The sequence below is a fragment of the Vitis vinifera genome, chromosome 2 (assembly GCF_030704535.1).
Source record: "Vitis vinifera cultivar Pinot Noir 40024 chromosome 2, ASM3070453v1".
Taxonomy (NCBI): Eukaryota; Viridiplantae; Streptophyta; class Magnoliopsida; order Vitales; family Vitaceae; genus Vitis; species Vitis vinifera.
In genome coordinates this window covers 19021284-19030571 of record NC_081806.1, presented here as the reverse complement: position 1 = coordinate 19030571, position 9288 = coordinate 19021284, and positions in this window count along the sequence as shown.

Here is a 9288-nt window from a genome sequence, read left to right as displayed (position 1 = left end):
TGGTGAAATGATTTTCGGAAAAATCGAAATCCAAAAATGCTAAAAAGTTCAACAGGGTACGAAGAATGTGAGGAATCCTCACATTATTCATACCCTCCCAATTCTCAACTTCTTTGGAGTTTTTAAAATTTTTTGAAACATCATATGGCTTGGATGTTGTTTAAATAGGTTCATTACACTTGGAAGGTGGTGAAATGATTTCTGAAAAAATCCAAATCCAAAAATACTAAAAAATTCACAAGGGTACCAAGAATGTGAGGAATCCACACATTGTTCGTACCCTCCCAATTCTCCACTTCTTTGGAGTTTTTAAATTTTTTTGGGACATCATATGGTTTGGATGTTGTTTAAATAGGTTCGTTACACTTGGAAGGTGGTCGAAAGATTTCTGAAAAAATCCAAATCCAAAAATACTCAAAAATTCACAAGGGTACGAAGAATGTGAGGAATCCTCACATTCTTCGTACCCTCCCAATTCTCCACTTCTTTGGAGTTTCTAAAATTTTTTGAAACATCATATGGCTTGGATGTTGTTTGAATATGTTCATTACACATAGGAGGTGGTGAAATGATTTCCGGAAAAATCAAAATTCAAAAGTACTAAAAAAATCACAAGGGTACGAAGAATGTGAGGAATCCTTACATTCTTTGTACCCTCCCAAATCTCTACTTTTTTGGAGTTTTTAAAATTTTTTAGGACATCATATGGCTTGGATATTGTTTAAATAGCTTCATTATACTTAGGAGGTGGTGAAATGATTTCCGAAAAAATTGATATCCAAAAATACTAAAAAATTCAGCAGAGTACGAAGAATGTGCGGAATCCTCACATTCTTCGTACCCTCCCAATTCTCCACACTTTTGGAGTTTGTAAAATTTTTTTGGGACATCATATGGTTTGGATGTTGTTTAAATAGGTTCGTTACACTTGGAAGGTGGTCAAATGATTTCTGAAAAAATCCAAATCAAAAAATACTCAAAAATTCACAAGGGTACGAAGAATGTGAGGAATCCTCACATTGTTCGTACCCTCCCAATTCTCCACTTCTTTGGAGTTTTAAAATTTTTTGAAACATCATATGGCTTCGATGTTGTTTAAATAGGTTCGTTACACTTGGAAGGTGGTGAAATGATTTCCGAAAAAATCCAAATCCAAAAATAGTTAAAAATTCACAAGGGTACGAAGAATGTGACGAATCCTCACATTGATCGTACCCTCCCAATTCTCCACTTCTTTGGAGTTTTTAAAATTTTTTGGGACATCATATGGCTTGCATATTGTTTAAATAGGTTCATTACACGTAGGAGGTGGTGAAATGATTTCCGTAAAAATCCAAATTCAAAAGTACTAAAAAAATCACAAGGGTACGAAGAATGTGAGGAATCCTTACTTTCTTCGTACCCTCCCAAATCTCCACTTTTTTGGAGTTTTTAAAATTTTTTGGGACATCATATGGCTTGGATATTGTTTAAATAGGTTCATTATACTTAGGAGGTGGTGAAATGATTTTCGAAAAAATTGAAATCCAAAAATACTAAAAAATTCGGCAGAGTACAAAGAATGTGAGGAATCGTCACATTGTTCGTACCCTCCCAATTCTCCACTTCTTTGGAGTTTTTAAAGTTTTTTGAAACATCATATGGCTTGGATGTTGTTTAAATAGGTTAGTTACACTTGGAAGGTGGTCAACTGATTTCCGGAAAAATCCAAATCCAAAAATACTCAAAAATTCAGCAGAGTACGAAGAGTGTGAGGATTCCTCACATTCTTCGTACCCTCCCAATTCTCCACTTCTTTGGTGTTTTTAAAAATTTTTGGGACATCATATGGCTTGGATATTGTTTAAATAGGTTCATTATACTTAGGAGGTGGTGAAACGATTTCCGGAAAAATTGAAATCCAAAAATACTAAAAAATTCAGCAGAGTACGAAGAATGTGAGGAATCCTCACATTCATCGTACCCTCCCAATTCTCCACTTCTTTGGAGTTTTTAAAATTTTTTTGGGACATCATATGGTTTGGATGTTGTTTAAATAGGTTCGTTACACTTGGAAGGTGGTGAAATGATTTCTGAAAAAATCCAAATCCAAAAATAATAAAAAATTCACAAGGGTACCAAGAATGTGAGGAATCCACACATTGTTCGTACCCTCCCAATTCTCCACTTCTTTGGAGTTTTTAAAATTTTTTGGGACATCATATGACTTGGATATTGTTTAAATAGGTTCATTATACTTAGGAGGTGGTGAAACGATTTCCGGAAAAATTGATATCCAAAAATACTAAAAAATTCAGCAGAGTACGAAGAATGTGAGGAATCCTCAGATTGTTCGTACCCTCCCAATTCTCCACTTCTTTAGAGTTTTTAAAATTTTTTTGGGATATCATATGGTTTGGATGTTGTTTAAATAGGTTCGTTACACTTGGAAGGTGGTGAAATGATTTATGAAAAAATCCAAATCCAAAAATACTAAAAAATTCACAAGGGTACCAAGAATGTGAGGAATCCACACATTGTTCGTACCCTCCCAATTCTCCACTTCTTTGGAGTTTTTAAAATTTTTTGGGACATCATATGGCTTGGATATTGTTTAAATAGGTTCATTATACTTAGGAGGTGGTGAAACGATTTCCGGAAAAATTGAAATCCAAAAATACTAAAAAATTCAGCAGAGTACGAAGAGTGTGAGGATTCCTCACATTCTTCGTACCCTCCCAATTCTCCATTTCTTTGGAGTTTTTAAAATTTTTTTGGGACATCATATGGTTTGGATGTTGTTTAAATAAGTTCGTTACACTTGGAAGGTGGTCAAATGATTTCTGAAAAAAACCAAATCCAAAAATACTCAAAAATTCACAAGGGTACGAAGAATGTGAGGAATCCTCACATTGTTCGTACCCTCCCAATTCTCCACTTCTTTGGAGTTTTTAAAATTTTTTGAAACATCATATGGCTTGGATGTTGTTTAAATAGGTTCGTTACACTTGCAAGGTGGTGAAATGATTTCCGAAAAAATCCAAATCCAAAAATAGTTAAAAATTCACAAGGGTACGAAGAATGTGAGGAATCCTCACATTGTTCGTACTCTCCCAATTCTCCACTTCTTTGGAGTTTTTAAAATTTTTTGGGACATCATATGGCTTGCATATTGTTTAAATAGGTTCATTACACATAGGAGGTGGTGAAATGTTTTCCGGAAAAATCCAAATCCAAAAGTACTAAAAAATTCACAAGGGTACGAAGAATGTGAGGAATCCTTACATTCTTCGTACCCTCCCAAATCTCCACTTCTTTGGAGTTTTAAAATTTTTTGGGACATCATATGGCTCTGATATGGTTTAAATAGGTCCATTATACTTAGGAGGTGGTGAAATGATTTTCGGAAAAATCGAAATCCAAAAATGCTAAAAAGTTCAACAGGGTACGAAGAATGTGAGGAATCCTCACATTATTCATACCCTCCCAATTCTCAACTTCTTTGGAGTTTTTAAAATTTTTTGAAACATCATATGGCTTGGATGTTGTTTAAATAGGTTCATTACACTTGGAAGGTGGTGAAATGATTTCTGAAAAAATCCAAATCCAAAAATACTAAAAAATTCACAAGGGTACCAAGAATGTGAGGAATCCACACATTGTTCGTACCCTCCCAATTCTCCACTTCTTTGGAGTTTTTAAATTTTTTTGGGACATCATATGGTTTGGATGTTGTTTAAATAGGTTCGTTACACTTGGAAGGTGGTCGAAAGATTTCTGAAAAAATCCAAATCCAAAAATACTCAAAAATTCACAAGGGTACGAAGAATGTGAGGAATCCTCACATTCTTCGTACCCTCCCAATTCTCCACTTCTTTGGAGTTTCTAAAATTTTTTGAAACATCATATGGCTTGGATGTTGTTTGAATATGTTCATTACACATAGGAGGTGGTGAAATGATTTCCGGAAAAATCAAAATTCAAAAGTACTAAAAAAATCACAAGGGTACGAAGAATGTGAGGAATCCTTACATTCTTTGTACCCTCCCAAATCTCTACTTTTTTGGAGTTTTTAAAATTTTTTAGGACATCATATGGCTTGGATATTGTTTAAATAGCTTCATTATACTTAGGAGGTGGTGAAATGATTTCCGAAAAAATTGATATCCAAAAATACTAAAAAATTCAGCAGAGTACGAAGAATGTGCGGAATCCTCACATTCTTCGTACCCTCCCAATTCTCCACACTTTTGGAGTTTGTAAAATTTTTTTGGGACATCATATGGTTTGGATGTTGTTTAAATAGGTTCGTTACACTTGGAAGGTGGTCAAATGATTTCTGAAAAAATCCAAATCAAAAAATACTCAAAAATTCACAAGGGTACGAAGAATGTGAGGAATCCTCACATTGTTCGTACCCTCCCAATTCTCCACTTCTTTGGAGTTTTAAAATTTTTTGAAACATCATATGGCTTCGATGTTGTTTAAATAGGTTCGTTACACTTGGAAGGTGGTGAAATGATTTCCGAAAAAATCCAAATCCAAAAATAGTTAAAAATTCACAAGGGTACGAAGAATGTGACGAATCCTCACATTGATCGTACCCTCCCAATTCTCCACTTCTTTGGAGTTTTTAAAATTTTTTGGGACATCATATGGCTTGCATATTGTTTAAATAGGTTCATTACACGTAGGAGGTGGTGAAATGATTTCCGTAAAAATCCAAATTCAAAAGTACTAAAAAAATCACAAGGGTACGAAGAATGTGAGGAATCCTTACTTTCTTCGTACCCTCCCAAATCTCCACTTTTTTGGAGTTTTTAAAATTTTTTGGGACATCATATGGCTTGGATATTGTTTAAATAGGTTCATTATACTTAGGAGGTGGTGAAATGATTTTCGAAAAAATTGAAATCCAAAAATACTAAAAAATTCGGCAGAGTACAAAGAATGTGAGGAATCGTCACATTGTTCGTACCCTCCCAATTCTCCACTTCTTTGGAGTTTTTAAAGTTTTTTGAAACATCATATGGCTTGGATGTTGTTTAAATAGGTTAGTTACACTTGGAAGGTGGTCAACTGATTTCCGGAAAAATCCAAATCCAAAAATACTCAAAAATTCAGCAGAGTACGAAGAGTGTGAGGATTCCTCACATTCTTCGTACCCTCCCAATTCTCCACTTCTTTGGTGTTTTTAAAAATTTTTGGGACATCATATGGCTTGGATATTGTTTAAATAGGTTCATTATACTTAGGAGGTGGTGAAACGATTTCCGGAAAAATTGAAATCCAAAAATACTAAAAAATTCAGCAGAGTACGAAGAATGTGAGGAATCCTCACATTCATCGTACCCTCCCAATTCTCCACTTCTTTGGAGTTTTTAAAATTTTTTTGGGACATCATATGGTTTGGATGTTGTTTAAATAGGTTCGTTACACTTGGAAGGTGGTGAAATGATTTCTGAAAAAATCCAAATCCAAAAATAATAAAAAATTCACAAGGGTACCAAGAATGTGAGGAATCCACACATTGTTCGTACCCTCCCAATTCTCCACTTCTTTGGAGTTTTTAAAATTTTTTGGGACATCATATGACTTGGATATTGTTTAAATAGGTTCATTATACTTAGGAGGTGGTGAAACGATTTCCGGAAAAATTGATATCCAAAAATACTAAAAAATTCAGCAGAGTACGAAGAATGTGAGGAATCCTCAGATTGTTCGTACCCTCCCAATTCTCCACTTCTTTAGAGTTTTTAAAATTTTTTTGGGATATCATATGGTTTGGATGTTGTTTAAATAGGTTCGTTACACTTGGAAGGTGGTGAAATGATTTATGAAAAAATCCAAATCCAAAAATACTAAAAAATTCACAAGGGTACCAAGAATGTGAGGAATCCACACATTGTTCGTACCCTCCCAATTCTCCACTTCTTTGGAGTTTTTAAAATTTTTTGGGACATCATATGGCTTGGATATTGTTTAAATAGGTTCATTATACTTAGGAGGTGGTGAAACGATTTCCGGAAAAATTGAAATCCAAAAATACTAAAAAATTCAGCAGAGTACGAAGAGTGTGAGGATTCCTCACATTCTTCGTACCCTCCCAATTCTCCATTTCTTTGGAGTTTTTAAAATTTTTTTGGGACATCATATGGTTTGGATGTTGTTTAAATAAGTTCGTTACACTTGGAAGGTGGTCAAATGATTTCTGAAAAAAACCAAATCCAAAAATACTCAAAAATTCACAAGGGTACGAAGAATGTGAGGAATCCTCACATTGTTCGTACCCTCCCAATTCTCCACTTCTTTGGAGTTTTTAAAATTTTTTGAAACATCATATGGCTTGGATGTTGTTTAAATAGGTTCGTTACACTTGCAAGGTGGTGAAATGATTTCCGAAAAAATCCAAATCCAAAAATAGTTAAAAATTCACAAGGGTACGAAGAATGTGAGGAATCCTCACATTGTTCGTACTCTCCCAATTCTCCACTTCTTTGGAGTTTTTAAAATTTTTTGGGACATCATATGGCTTGCATATTGTTTAAATAGGTTCATTACACATAGGAGGTGGTGAAATGTTTTCCGGAAAAATCCAAATCCAAAAGTACTAAAAAATTCACAAGGGTACGAAGAATGTGAGGAATCCTTACATTCTTCGTACCCTCCCAAATCTCCACTTCTTTGGAGTTTTAAAATTTTTTGGGACATCATATGGCTCTGATATGGTTTAAATAGGTCCATTATACTTAGGAGGTGGTGAAATGATTTTCGGAAAAATCGAAATCCAAAAATGCTAAAAAGTTCAACAGGGTACGAAGAATGTGAGGAATCCTCACATTATTCATACCCTCCCAATTCTCAACTTCTTTGGAGTTTTTAAAATTTTTTGAAACATCATATGGCTTGGATGTTGTTTAAATAGGTTCATTACACTTGGAAGGTGGTGAAATGATTTCTGAAAAAATCCAAATCCAAAAATACTAAAAAATTCACAAGGGTACCAAGAATGTGAGGAATCCACACATTGTTCGTACCCTCCCAATTCTCCACTTCTTTGGAGTTTTTAAATTTTTTTGGGACATCATATGGTTTGGATGTTGTTTAAATAGGTTCGTTACACTTGGAAGGTGGTCGAAAGATTTCTGAAAAAATCCAAATCCAAAAATACTCAAAAATTCACAAGGGTACGAAGAATGTGAGGAATCCTCACATTCTTCGTACCCTCCCAATTCTCCACTTCTTTGGAGTTTCTAAAATTTTTTGAAACATCATATGGCTTGGATGTTGTTTGAATATGTTCATTACACATAGGAGGTGGTGAAATGATTTCCGGAAAAATCAAAATTCAAAAGTACTAAAAAAATCACAAGGGTACGAAGAATGTGAGGAATCCTTACATTCTTTGTACCCTCCCAAATCTCTACTTTTTTGGAGTTTTTAAAATTTTTTAGGACATCATATGGCTTGGATATTGTTTAAATAGCTTCATTATACTTAGGAGGTGGTGAAATGATTTCCGAAAAAATTGATATCCAAAAATACTAAAAAATTCAGCAGAGTACGAAGAATGTGCGGAATCCTCACATTCTTCGTACCCTCCCAATTCTCCACACTTTTGGAGTTTGTAAAATTTTTTTGGGACATCATATGGTTTGGATGTTGTTTAAATAGGTTCGTTACACTTGGAAGGTGGTCAAATGATTTCTGAAAAAATCCAAATCAAAAAATACTCAAAAATTCACAAGGGTACGAAGAATGTGAGGAATCCTCACATTGTTCGTACCCTCCCAATTCTCCACTTCTTTGGAGTTTTAAAATTTTTTGAAACATCATATGGCTTCGATGTTGTTTAAATAGGTTCGTTACACTTGGAAGGTGGTGAAATGATTTCCGAAAAAATCCAAATCCAAAAATAGTTAAAAATTCACAAGGGTACGAAGAATGTGACGAATCCTCACATTGATCGTACCCTCCCAATTCTCCACTTCTTTGGAGTTTTTAAAATTTTTTGGGACATCATATGGCTTGCATATTGTTTAAATAGGTTCATTACACGTAGGAGGTGGTGAAATGATTTCCGTAAAAATCCAAATTCAAAAGTACTAAAAAAATCACAAGGGTACGAAGAATGTGAGGAATCCTTACATTCTTCGTACCCTCCCAAATCTCCACTTTTTTGGAGTTTTTAAAATTTTTTGGGACATCATATGGCTTGGATATTGTTTAAATAGGTTCATTATACTTAGGAGGTGGTGAAATGATTTTCGAAAAAATTGAAATCCAAAAATACTAAAAAATTCGGCAGAGTACAAAGAATGTGAGGAATCGTCACATTGTTCGTACCCTCCCAATTCTCCACTTCTTTGGAGTTTTTAAAGTTTTTTGAAACATCATATGGCTTGGATGTTGTTTAAATAGGTTAGTTACACTTGGAAGGTGGTCAACTGATTTCCGGAAAAATCCAAATCCAAAAATACTAAAAAATTCACAAGGGTACGAAGAATGTGAGGAATCCTTACATTCTTCGTACCCTCTCAAATCTCCACTTCTTAGGAGTTTTTAAAATTTTTTGGGACATCATATGGGTTGGATATTGTTTAAATAGGTTCATTACACTTAGGAGGTGGTGGAATGATTTTCGGAAAAATCGAAATCCAAAAATACTAAAAAATTCACAAGAGTACGAAGAATGTGAGGAATCCTCACATTCTTCGTACCCTCCCAATTCTCCACATCTTTAGAGTTTGAAAAATTTTTAGGGACATCAAATGGTTTGGATGTTATTTAAATAGGTTCGTTACACGTAGTAGGTGGTCAAATGATATCCGGAAAAATCCAAATCCAAAAATACTAAAAAATTCACATGGGAACGAAGAATGTCCAGAATGCTCACATTGTTCCTACCCTCCCAATTCTCCACTTCTTTGGAGTTTTTATAATTTTTTGGGACATTATATGGCTTGGATGTTGTTTAAATAGGTTCGTTACACTTAGAAGGTGGTGAAATGATTTCCGGTAAAATCCAAATCAAAAAATACTAAAAAATTCACAATGGTACGAAGAATGTAAGGAATCCTCACATTGTTCGTACCCTCCCAATTCTCCACTTCTTTGGAGTTTTGAAAATTTTTTGGGACGTCATATGGTTTGGATGTTGTTTAAATAGGTTCGTTACACATAGAAGGTGGTTAAATGATATCTGGAAAAATCCAAATCCAAAAATACTAAAAATTTCAAAAGGGTACGAAGAATGTGAGGAATTCTCACATTCTTCGTACCCTCCCAATTCTCCACTTGTTTGAAGTT